Source organism: Aquarana catesbeiana, linkage group LG04 (genome assembly GCF_042186555.1).
Source record: "Aquarana catesbeiana isolate 2022-GZ linkage group LG04, ASM4218655v1, whole genome shotgun sequence".
NCBI lineage: Eukaryota > Metazoa > Chordata > Amphibia > Anura > Ranidae > Aquarana > Aquarana catesbeiana.
The window spans coordinates 483,876,888-483,890,227 of record NC_133327.1 but is presented as its reverse complement, the minus strand read 5'-3'; the positions used below and the strand labels follow the sequence as shown (position 1 = coordinate 483,890,227).

Below are 13,340 nucleotides of genomic sequence, written 5' to 3'. Positions count from 1 at the left end.
TTTAATGTTCATGGGACCATTATTCGTTCGTATCAAACATTTTTATTTTGGCCTCTAAAACACCATTGTTTAGGCCATATGCATTTTCCTACATTTTTTAGGGCCTACTTGTATGAAAAATATTTGGTTGTGTAGCTGGCTTTGTTACTAGAATGAAATGCAAACTAGATTCTGTGTAAGTAGAGGACACTCAGCAGCTGTTTTCACATCTGGACACTGGAGCACTAGTGTGGGACACAAGAACACAATTTTTATTAGGGGGGGCACACAGGTGCTCCAGTGTATACTATAGGGGGGACTCCATCTGTGAAGCTTGTACAAAACAGGTAAAGTATTTCAGGTTGACAAAGGACAATAAAAAAGCTACATCTTGGAACTCTGCTAAAATTGACAATTGTACCCCACTTCCAAGCAATGTTTCCTATTTATAGTTCTGCCATCAAATATCTGTGTGCTAATTGTGGTTATTTCCTAAGGGCAAATCCTCTTTGCACTACAACTGCAGTTTCAGTGCAGTTTCAAGTGCACTTGTAGTATAAAAAGTGTCTACGCCTTTAGTAAATAACACCCAACAGTGCTTTGTATAAGGTTACACAATCACGCCATTTTCAGGACTCCCCACATTGCTGTCAGGGTCAGCTAAAACAAACACAAGCAGTAAATGTCACCAAAGATTAGCTTTTTTTTTTTATTTGATAAATGCTTCACAAATTGTCTGGCATATTGATGGCCCCCCTACCCGCAAAGAACTCAAGGTATCTTAACCGGACATCACGGGCACTCAGGGAGGGCAAGCCAGGACGGCCACTTTCAAGCGCCGTCAGGGTTGGATCATGTAGAATTCCGGACTCAGGCCCAACTGAGCCAGCATAGTTGGCAGAATGTTTGCGTAAAAAGTTATGGAGAACACAGCACGCCAGGATTAGATGATTAAGTTTATACTCCGCCATATGGATGGGTGTCAGAAATAGGCGGAACCGGCTGGCCATGATTCCAAATGTGTTCTCCACCACTCTTCTGGCTCTGGCCAGCCGGTAATTAAAAACCCTCTGTTCCGTGGTGAGGGTCCTCATCGGGAATGGCCGCATAAGATGGTCCCCCAGCCCAAATGCTTCATCCGCAACGAAGACGAATGGAAGTCCTTCCACATTGTCCTCTGGAGGTGGCAAGTCCAAGCTGCCATTCTGGAGACGCCTGTAGAACTCCGTCTGGGCGATGACTCCACCATCGGACATCCGGCCATTCTTCCCCACGTCCACATACAAGAAGTCGTAATTAGCCGACACCACCGCCAACATCACAATACTATTGAACCCCTTATAGTTGAAATAGTACGACCCCGAGTTGGGTGGTGGGACGATGTGGACGTCTTTCCCATCAATTGCTCCTCCGCAGTTAGGAAAGTCCCACCGCTGGGCAAAGTGGGAGGCCACAGTTTGCCATTCTTGTGGCGTGGAAGGAAACTGTTGAGGAAAACAAAAAAAATTACTATTTTTGCACATAAACATGGCAAGCAGATTAGGCACAAACATTCTTGGCCAACCTCCAGATAGCATTTATTAAGGGGAAATTAACACCAAAGTATAAGGTACACCTATCATATTCAACCTCCCCCCACCTCTCATGGGCCATTTCTAACATTATGGGGGGGGGGGAATCGTGGACAGGTAACCCTCTTCACTCCATTGAGAGATGAATGCCTAAATACAGGGTATTACTTGGAACAGCCCCTCCTTAGTTACACTATTGGCAGCCCACTGGACAGGTAAGAAGTGTCATAATACAAAGATATAAATACACACTGTACACATTTGAGGACATTTGGACATTCTGATATTACCTATCAAGATAATAATAGAATACAAAAACTTTAAACAGTACCATTGGAAAATATACAGGCAGGCCCTTGCACTACATGCTTTGGGGAATTCATCCATAAATCTGACCAGTAAAGAGATGGGTATAGTGTGTATGGGTTTGGCAAAGTCAGCAGATAGATGATTGAGGATAGATAGAGAATTGGGATCAGCTGACTTAGCAGTTGGGGGGAGGGAGGGTTTAGAAAAATGATTTGAGGACACTACAAAAAAAAGCCTCTGGCACTTTACCTGAATTTAAAGCACAAATCACATTTCTAAACATTTTAGGGGGTGTTTGGGGTAAAGCACTACTATGGAGCTGATAAAATACATTGTTAAGTGACTACATGAGGTGAATATAGGGGCAGGAGAGCATGTTGGGGAGGTAAGTGAAGGCAAATATGTATGAAGAACTAAAAAAATAATTACATAAAAATCCAGCAAGAATGAGGACAAAGGGGACATTCACAGCATATTCCAATCATGGTAATTAGGGAATGAGGAAAGAAATACAATATATTATCAAACATTAAATACAATAAAATGTGATATTAAAGGATAAAAATCTTACCTTCATATACTCCTTCTGCAGGACCTGGATGATGGCAGAACAGGTCTCTGGGATGATGATCCCCAGAGCCTGGGGGGGAGATGCCTGTCGAGAACTTGAGGTCCTGCAGGCTTCTCCCTGTCGCCAAGTACCGCAGGGTAGCGACCAGCCTCTGCTCCGGAGTGATGGCTTGCCTCATGCAGGTATCCTGCCTGCTGATATAGGGGGTCAGCGACGCCAGCAGACGGTGAAATACGGGGTCTGTCATCCTGAGAAAGTTCCTTAAATCATCAGGATTATTCTCACGGATCTCACGGAGCAAAGGCATATGAGAGAACTGGTCACGCTGAAGCAACCAATTCTTGGCCCAAGAACTCCTCCCCACCCTGTTCATGGACTGGACTTGTGTTAAGGTCAGGACTCCAACACCAAGCCCCCACACAGAACGAACTCTACGAGGAGTACGTATACGAAACATGGCTAGAAAACGGTCGGCTGCTCAGAACGAAGTAACAGAACGCACTGGAGAACAGCAGGGCCTGTGAAGAGCGACCTGAAAAACAGTAACGAACGAACAAGAACACAATGACTAATTAAAGTCACGCGGAACTTGCTTGCACGCACTGAAGAGCAGATACAAACCCACAAGCACAAACTGAACCGCAGAAAACGATCTGAAAGCCACGAGTCTGAAAAAGCGCGAATCGTCTCTCACCAAACTTTTACTAACACGAGATTAGCAAAAGGAGCCCAAAGGTTGCCGCGCTTGGTTCTGAACTGGCCTTTTCTAGTCTCGTCGTACGTGGTTGACGTCACCGCGTTGTTGGCGATCGGAAATTCCAACAACTTTGTGCGACCGTGTGTACGCAAAACAAGTATGAGCCAACATCCGTCGGAAAAAATCCTAGGATTTTGTGGTCGGAATGTCCGAACAAAGTCCGACCGTGTGTACGGGGCATAAGAGTGTAAAGAGGAAGTTAATTTCTCAAGCGCCACCCTTTGGGCCCATTATGCTAATTTTGTGTTAGTAGAATTTTGGTGAGCGTTGATTCGCGATTTTCAGATCACACTAAACAAATGCCTTTTGACCACGTCCATACAGGGCATTTTCACCCCCTTCCTGCCCAAGCCATTTTTCAGCTTTCAGCGCTGTCGCACTTTGAATAACAATTGCGCAGTCACGCAACACTGTACCCAAATGAAATTTTTATCATTTTTTTCCCACTAATAGAGCTTTCTTTTGGTGGTATTTGATCACCCCTGCGGTTTTTATTTCTTGCGCTATAAACAAAACAAGAGTGACAAGTTTGAAAAAAACACAATATTTTTTACTTTTTGCTATAATAAATTTTCAAATTTTTTTTTAAAAAACAAATGTTTTCCTCAGTTTAGGCCGATATGTGTTCTTCTACATATTTTTGGTAAAAAATATCGCAATAAGCGTATATTTATTGGTTTGCACAAAAGTTATAGCATCTACAAAAAAAGGGGATAGATTTATAGCATTTTTATTTTTTTATTTTTTTTTACTAGTAATGGCGGCGATCTGCGATTTTTATGGTGACTGCGATATTGCGGCGGACACATTGGACACTTTTGACACATTTTTGGGACCATTCACATTTATACAGCGATCCGTGCAATAAAAATGCATTGATTACTGTATAAATGTGACTGGCAATGAAGGGGTTAACCAGGAGGGGGCGCTGTAGGGGTTAATTATGTTCCTCAGGAGTGATTCTAACTGTGGGGGGAGGGGACTCACAAGGGGAGGAGACGATCGGTGTTCCTCTGTACAAGGAACACACCATCGGTCTCCTCCCACCTGACAGGACGTGGATCTGTGTGTTTACACAGATCCACGGTCCTGCTCGGTTATCGGTCAATCGGTAATCGCGTGCCCCCTGGGGGGCCTGGAAGGCCGTCACGTCGTATGACAGCGGCCCGGGATAACAGCTGCACCGTCCCGCCATCATATGACGGTGGGCGGGTAGCAAGTGGTTAAAATACATTTGGCATAACTACATCAGTATTACCAGAAAATCAGGTTCATTATTATCCCATTAAAGAAGATGAGAATGTGCACTGCATTTCGACATTTCATCAACTGCCGCGTCACGCATGTTGATTATAGATTAGGAACGGTAGTTTACAAGACCGAACTCTTCCCAGTCGTTCCTTGATTCCGAGCATGCCTGGTTGTACTTTCGACTTTTGTGTAACGGATTTCTGTACTGACCATCCCAAAATCAGATGTTGAGTTCACAACCAACAAAAATTTTATAGCCTGCACATTCACCTTTTGTCTGATGTAAAAGTCAAATCGTCTGTCGACTGCACCGTACTAAAGATCTGAAAATCCACAGACAGCTCGTCTTCAGACTTTTCCCTTCTGATTTTCGTACCGTGTGTACGAGGCCTTAGAATTACTTCGACAACTGATTCTTTTTGTGACCATCAGAGCTCCCAGCGGAGATCTGCAGTAAGAATCTGTAAAGCATATCCTTTTTGTGCTGTGCATATAAACTTGCCAAAATCAGATCTTTTCTATTTATGTCCTTGAAAGACCATTACAACATCTACATTACACAAATTGCTGTGTCATCTCAGCTACATCTATCAGCTCACACAAAGTTACCAAAAACACAAGCTAGGAGAAGCTATAAGGCTTTATGCAGTGATAGGCGTTGAAACAATTTACTTAAAAAAAGCTTTGATTAGCAGCATTCCAGTTGTAATCATGAGAATAATATTAACAAATATATTGTGAAAAAAGACCTAAATAGTAAATGCATGTAATTTTATAGGGTCTATGCACTAAAAATTTTTATTTTTTTAACCAGACTGAGGATTTGACATATCCCTAATGAATATTTACCTCTTTGGCAGTTTGTAAATACGGGAGAACATTGTTCACCTCTATTGGGTTTGAAAATTGTTATATACGGTATACCAAACAGAAGGTAAATTGACACTAAACTCTGGTTAAAAAAATATTCTATTCAAGTATGAATTCCTAACTCAAAAATGTAGCTGCATTTGTTCTCATCCTTCTCCAACTCTCCAAATTCCTTTTTTCTGAAAGCTCCAAGGACTGAAAAATCTTGCTTAGTTCTTCCTTGCTATGTAATGCTTATAAGTGGGCAGGAGACTTGTGTTAATGTAATTAATCCAGTCTGTACTGTGCTGCCAGATTTTATTATCAGTTGTCTATTAGATGTGCAAGTCGGTCTGTCCTAATGCCCCGTACACACAATTGGAATTTTCGTCGGAAAAACCTTGGATGGTTTTTCTGACGGAATTCCGCTCAAGCTTGGCTTGCATACACGCAGTCACACAAAAGTTCTCTGAACTTTCGACCGTCAAGAACGAGGTGACGTACAACACGTACGACGGCACTAAAAAGGGAAGTTCCGTATGAAACGCGCCACCCTTTGGGCTCCTTCTGCTTATCCAGACCGAGCGCTTCCGTCTCGTACTTGATTCTGAGCATGCGTGTTTTTTTGCGCATCGGAATTGCATACAGACGAACGGAATTTCTGATAGGAACTTTTTCCGACAGAAAAATAGAGAACCTGCTCTCAATCTTTTGGATGCTCTGATGGAGCATACACACAGTCGGAATTTCCGACCAAAAGCTCACATCGGACTTTTGCTGGCTGAATTTTCGATCATGTGTACGGGGCATAACAGTGGGTTAAAGATCTCAAGTCACTGCATGTAAATGTACTGTCTCCAAGTCTTGTCCCCCAGGCTGCCCCTTATCTCCTTACGGTCATCCTTTGAAAACAATAGAAGCCGCCCATACAATCCTCTGTATAATCCTGCTCCCAGTAAGAAATATTTTTTCAAAAATTATTTTTAGGTATGTTGTGTGAATGGAAATACATAACCTCATAGTGGGGGTTCTCAAATTTGACTGGTAGAAGGTGAAAATACAGCCCGGTGAAGTACAGTGAGTACAGAAAACCCCTCCTTTAAAATAATCACATTTTGTCGCTTTGCAACCTGAAATGAAGACAGACACAGTTTGTGTTTGCTTCCAGCTGTATTTACTCGGTGCAACATATAGAATCTAAGTGAAAGATATAACACCAACATATCAGAATTCTTTTTTTTTTTTTTTTTTAACTGAATCACTAAGTTGGAAAAAGGACCACCCCTTGTGTCAGTATTTTGTTAAACCACCTTTTCCTTTAATTACAGCCTTTAGTCTGTTGGGATATGTCTCTACTAACTTTGCACATCTAGACTTTGCAATACTTGCCCACTCATCTTTGTAGAGCTGCTCACGTTCAGTTAAATTTGATGGTGACCATTTGTGGACTGCAGTCTTCCACAGATTTTCAATGGGTTTAAGTCTGGACTCTAACTAGGCCATGCAAGGACATTCAGCTTTTTTCTTCTTCAACCACTGTGTGGTCATTTTTGCTGTGTGCTTTAGTTCATTGTCATGTTGGAAGGTAAACCTTCTTCCCATTGACAACTTTCTGGCAGAGGGCAGCAGATATTCCTCAAGAATTTAACGGCAGTTTACCTCATCCATTTTTTCTTCTATCCTGACAAGTGCTCCAGTCCTTGCTGCAGAGAAACACCCCCATAAGAAGATATTACAACCTCTATGTTTTACTGTAGGAATGGTGTTATTTGGATGGTGAGCTGTATTGGATGTCTTCCAGACATATCCCCATGTTGAGGGCATGTGGCCTGCCAGGCTGCATGCTCGGATAAGGGTCTGGTATGGATTTGGGGGGGACCCCACGCTATTTTTTTTAAGAAAAAATTAATTGTTGGCATTTTTTTTTTTTACATTCAGCTGTCAACGGGGAACCTGCTGATAGCTGATTAGTCATCCGTTTTTAAAGACGCGGCAGCCAGCTTCCCGGCCCACTCCTTAACAACCAGCTATTGGGGGGAGGGGAACCCCCACGCTGCAGCTGAGCAATACCGCATGTGATACCACCAGTAAAACCCTGGTGATAAATATTGCATCTTTTTTTACTTTCTGTTCTGTCAATTGGACTTAACAGCTTACCGCCTGGTTTTTTTGCGATATTTACAGACACATTTTTCATTTTGCGTTAAATGCTGCATAATCTTTTTTTATTTTATTTTTCGTGAATCAGACATTTTTTTACCGCATGTGATCATTTATGCAAATGGTTCAAGTGACGATGTTATCGCATGCAGTAATCTTTAGTGGACTGACCCCTTTGTCATAAATTCCTGCAACTGCTTCAAAGTTGCTGTAGGCCTCTTGGCTGCCTCTCTGACCAGTTTCCTCCTGGCTTCTTCATCCAGTTTGGAGCGATATCCTGATCCAGAAGGGTCTGTGTTGTACAAAATACCTTCCACTTCTTAATAATAGACTTCACTTTGCTTCTAGGCATTGATAAAGCCTTTGACATTTTTTTTTGTATCTGACTTTTGCCTGTCCACAACTTTATTCCTGAGATCTTTTGACAGTGCCTTTCTACCCATAGCTGATTATTTGCTTCAGTTGCATCACTAGGGACCAAAACGCTCCAGGAAAGCTCTTTTCATGCTGCGTTAATCAAACTGACCACAGCTGATCAGAATTGAAAACCAAATGCTTTTGTGTGCCAATGAGAAGGTGATTAGCTACACCTGATTAAGTCATTTTTAGGAGGGGGTGATCTTTTTTCCAACTCAGTGATTCTGTTTTTGATTTTTTTTTTTTTCTGAAATGTTGGTGTTATATCTTTCACTTGGATATTATAAGTTGCACTGAGTAATATCAGCTGGACAAAGCAAAAACTGTGTCTGACTTCATTTCAGGCTGCAAAGCAACAACATTTTATTATTTTAAAGGGGATAATTCTTTTCTATACTACTGTATGTCCTTGTCTCAACTTGTGTTTCTCCACTCCCTACAGAGCTTATGAACCTGGATGAAATTCGCTCAGTGGGTGGCCCCATCAGCCATCTCTCATTTGACATACCTAAATTGAAAAATCAAAGCAGCAAAGTGGAAAACTGTCATGGGATGCAGCCACTTTTCAGGTATTCTGACAGCCAGCTGGCTGTCAGAATACAATAGCCTGATCTGTGACCTTAGTGTGGAGGGAGGAATATGTCAGATTTTTTTTTTCAATATATAATCTCCACAGTATGTGTATGACCAGTTTATGAGTGGACATAGACATGAAAGCCCTAGATTACCTATATCAAACTGGAATTTCATGGGCAGCCCTTCGCTTCTTCTCTGTGGCCCTCAGTGGTTTAAAGCCTGACTCTGGGAAAACGAAAAGCCTTTCCATGCAGTGGGGCTGCACCCACACTGCAAAGGTTGATTATTCTTTTCTGTACAGGGAGTAGTTAAAAGAACTTTTACTTGATCCTCTGCTCCCTCGACAGACAGTGTTCCCCTACGCTCCAGCAGTGTCCTTACACCCAATACAGAGCTATGGGTCCTGTATCCATCTTAATGACATCAGAGGACCTTAGAACACCAGAGTGAGGGAAGAAGAGGCTGCAGGGTCTGGTCTAGCGGTGTGGAGAAGCTGAAGGAAGTGGAGGATCAGGTAAGTAAAACCGCTGTACCTGGTCCCCCTAGACATAAATGAGCAGTTAAGCAGTTAACCCTTGCAGTGTGGGTGCAGGACTTTTGTGACAGGATTCAGCTTTAGGCCCCTTTCACACGGGCGCCTCCATCCTGCGGAATCCACTTGCTCAGCGGGAGATCGCTCCGCTATGCAGAGTGGACACAGACACAGTCTCGATCTCCTCTATTGGGAAATTGGGTGGAAATGGACCACTTATCTGTTTTCATCGGATCCTATCTGTCTGGATTTTGCGGGCAGGATGGGATTGGACAGCGGCAGGTGTCAGCGGACATCCGCTGCTCCATAGAGGAGATTGCAAGGTCTGATCAGGCCTGCCTGGTGGACCTGATTGTAAAGCTGTGAAAGGACCCTTATGCCGTGTACACACAGGCGGACTTTTCGACCGGACTGGTCCGACGGGCCGAATCCAGCGGACAATCTGACCGCGTGTGGGCTCCATCGGACCTGCAGCGGACTTTTTCGGTCAAAAATCTGACGGACTTTAGATTTAGAACATGTTTCAAATTTGTCCGACGGACTGGAGCCCAGTCGAAAAATCCGCTCGTCTGTATGCTAGTCCGACGGACGAAAACCCACGATGGGGCAGCTATTGGCTACCGGCTATCAACTTCCTTATTTTAGTCCGGTCGTACGTCATCACATACGAATCCGTCAGACTTTGGTGTGATCGTGTGTAGGCAAGTCCGTTTGTTCAAAAGTCCACCGGAACTCCGTCAAAAGTCTGTCAAAAGTCCGTCGGAAAGTCCGTCGAAAAGTCCGCCCATGTGTACGCGGCATGAGGAATTAAAAAAAAAAAAAAACATACGTGCCCACGTCTTTTCTTCAATTGATTTTACTATAAAGTTCCATAATTTTTCCTGCAAATGACTTGACACAGACCTTATGTTTGACATGCGTGCAATAGTTGTCAAATCCCCAAGACTTTACATACAGAAATTATCAGGTGTTTAAATGCAAAAATAATCAAGCAGAAGAAGCAAATTTTCACCAAACATTCTGTATAGAAATAAATAGGCTTCTTTGGTTTGTTTTAGCAACCTTTTTACTAATAAAATACGGCTAAAAATGGCTGAAATTTACAAAATTGCTGCATGTATGGTCAGCAGAAATCAATATAACAAAGTAAGATAAGGACATACCTAAACAATCCATTCAATTAGTATCCAGCCAGGCAGGTTCTTGCACTACATAGAAGACTGTAGAACTAAAGGAGATTGCACAATCAGATTTTTATAGTGTATGGTCAGCTAAACAATCCATTCAATTAGTATCCAGCCAGGCAGGTTCTTGCACTACATAGAAGACTGTAGAACTAAAGGAGATTGCACAATCAGATTTTTATAGTGTATGGTCAGCTAAACAAAGGTATACACAGACCGAAAATCAGCTGGTTCAGCAGGAACCAGCTGATTCTTGGTCTGTGTACTGCCGTTTGTTCAAAAGAAGCCAGTCTAAGGGTCATGCTGGAAAGCCACCATTCAATTAGCGCTTTCAGCCAATGCCTGCAAGCGCTGATTTGTGTATTTTGACAAGTAAGGGGGAAGTCCTCCCTGTCAGGATACAACGTGGCAGGGGAGAGCCCCGCATCACACATCATTTGTGTTGATGTGGGGATCTGTCAGGTTTTTTTTTTCATTCAACTCGCTGGTTGGACAAAAATAAAACTGAATGTGTATATCCAGATTAAGGCTCAACATACACTATACGATCTCTGTACAATCAACTTTAGATCTACTAAAACTATGTAATAGGAGGACCTTCCTATTCTATCCAGTCAGGCAGCCCCTTGCACTACATACTGTTGATAGGTCTAATGGAGATTGTGCAATCAGATCGTAACGTGTGCAGTGAGTTTAAGGGTCACCGTACACCTTACAGCCTGAATGTATAATCGACTTTAGATGTATGCTGATCATAGATGGATTGAAATTCAGCCAGTTCACAGCAGGGACAGGCCGAATTTTAATCCATCTATTGCTGTTACTGCACGACAGAAGTCAATCTAATAATCAACTTCTGTCAAACGGGAATGTTGGAAAACTTTTGTCGATCAGTTGGCTGCAGCCCATAAACAGTATAGTCTGATAGCGGAAGAGTCCTGCTGTCAGAATACAATGCCAAATTGGGGAGGATTCCTCCATCCACCTGGCTTGTGTGGATGAAGGAATCTGTTTACTTTTGTTTCAATCAGCTTGCTAGCTAATCCAAAAAAAAATAGCCATCTATGAGCCTTACCAAAACTTTGTATTATGAGGACCTATCTAGCCCGTCCAATCAAATTTGTATCCAATCAGACAAGCCCTCACGGTTGAACCATGTTTTAAGTGCCCCCAAACGACGTATAGGTTCACATTTGTGCGGCTCTGCGACCCACGTTTTGTGCCGACTTGGCAGTCCATTTACTTGAGTGGGCTGCTGTGCTCCTGAAAATGCAGGGAAAAGGTCTTTTCTTCAATTATGAAAGTGCAGCCTGCACAGAAACCACAAGTGAAGTGCAGCTCCCAGTGCAAGGAAACCATGATGAGTTTTCTAGTGAGTGGGGGTGCCATTAGGATTAATGGTACCCACACGCATCTCCTGTGTTTTTCTGTGCAGGTTGTGGCATCTGAGGGAACAGGTGCAAACCCGCAGCTTGAACCACCCACACAAGTGTGAATATAGCCAAAGAGGAACTTTGGTGATTTATAAAAAGAAATTAAAGGTCAGAAGCTACAAATAGTGTAGCTGTTGACTTTTAATAAACACACACTTGACCAGTCACCCAGACTGGTTCTTTGCCGGTCTTTATGTCCCCATCTTGGCTGTGGGAAGCTGGCTGTGACTTTCTGCTGTTTTACAGCCAGCTTACGTAGTACATGCACAAGACATACTCTGCTTGCAGACTGGTCCTGCATCTTCCTGGGACATGTGATGTGTCCCAGGAGGTTTGCGGGCGGGGGGTGGGGAACCAAACTTTTACAATTTTCACCTGGGTGAGAAAAGCAGAAGTGGGACCAGGTATCTGAGAAAAAAAGTTTCCAATAGTGGCAGAGGAGGGGAAGGATAAAAATGATGCTTTAACATGCAAAGGCAGAGAACTTGGGGTGTTTACATGGTGCGGTTATGATGGTGCGCCTCAACTATCACTCCTTCCTGATCTATTCAAGTGAATGTGGTTGGTGCGGCAAATATGGGGTTAAAAAAAAAAACAGGTAGCGAGATGACATCACATCGCCTCCTCACTGCCTGATGAAACGGTGCTAAAAAGTGATCTGAAAGAAGAGGCGCAATGGCTGGAAGCAAGTCTAAAAATCAGACCAAAGGAGATTGTACAATCAGATTGTATGGTGTGTTATTGAGACTCCATCAATTGACAAGACTTATGCAGAAAGTCCCACTGCTGGAACAGTAATATAAAATCTAATTTTTAGATGCTTCCGACAAGTTACTAAAAACGTAAATGTGAAATAGTCACACTGACAAAACCGTCATGTTCCTTCCTACCAGCCTCCTACAACAAAGATCGGTTGCAGTATTGTCTTTTCGGAAGGCTCACAGAATAAAGCACGTACAGAACACATAGAAATGCCTCATTTTCAAGGCCACTTACACAGCACAGGGCGCCGCCTGATCCGCAAAATCCGGAGATTTCCGCCTCAGCACAAGCAAATCCTGTCGCCTCGCTGCTCATCTATGACAGTTAAGGGTCATTAGACGCATCAACATGCCGCAACTACCAGTTCTTGTCCGGTAAGCTGAAGAAGATCCGGAGGCAAGACGGGCGCTGCTTCCTGTAGGCGCCTCCCTTCTCTCTGCTGGAACCACAGAGACAGCAGTAGCATCACTCCACCTGTGACAGTCCCTCTCCAGCCACCTCCCAAAATGACTTCTAGATGCCTCCTGCTGCTGCAATCAAGATGTTGTTCCCGAGTCTAGCAGAAAGGAAGGTTGAAAAAGCTCATCGTCACCAATTTATTAGACGTGACCAGAAACCTAAACAGTGAGCGTCCTTTGAGGGAGAAGGATGAGTTTTGCTGGAGAGTGGTTAAGGCGTTTTGTAGGAGATGCTAAAGTTAGACTGACACGCTGAGGGTCCATTCAAATGACAGTCTGAAGGTCCATTTAAACCAGATGTGGGGACTGCGCTATTTAAGCACAGTCCCACTGCATAAGGCCCCTTTCACACGAGTGCCTCCTCTAAGCTGAATCCGCTTGCTCAGCAGGGGATCTCTCCACTAATCCCCACTGAGCCAACAGAAGATAGGTCCTTGTCCGCTCCACTATGCAGAGCGGACACAGGCACAGTCCCGCTCTCCTCTATTGTGCAGTCAGATGGAAACAGACCACCTGCCTATTTACAACCGA

The 13,340-nt window shown here is 43.4% G+C and overlaps 1 protein-coding gene across 4 annotated transcripts in view; it reads right to left on the bottom strand.

Annotated features, from left to right (window-relative positions):
- Nucleotides 1-13,087, bottom strand: part of CDC42EP3 (CDC42 effector protein 3) — a 190,994-nt gene extending 177,907 nt beyond the window's left edge. Inside the window, exon 1 of one of the 4 annotated variants that reach the window (XM_073627639.1) lies at nucleotides 12,586-13,087. The gene's annotated coding sequence lies outside the window, so the exon portion shown is untranslated. The remainder of the gene's footprint in view (nucleotides 1-12,585) is intronic. The other 3 variants (XM_073627637.1, XM_073627638.1, XM_073627636.1) reach the window with 3 other exon arrangements.
- Nucleotides 13,088-13,340: the final 253 nt, after the last annotated feature.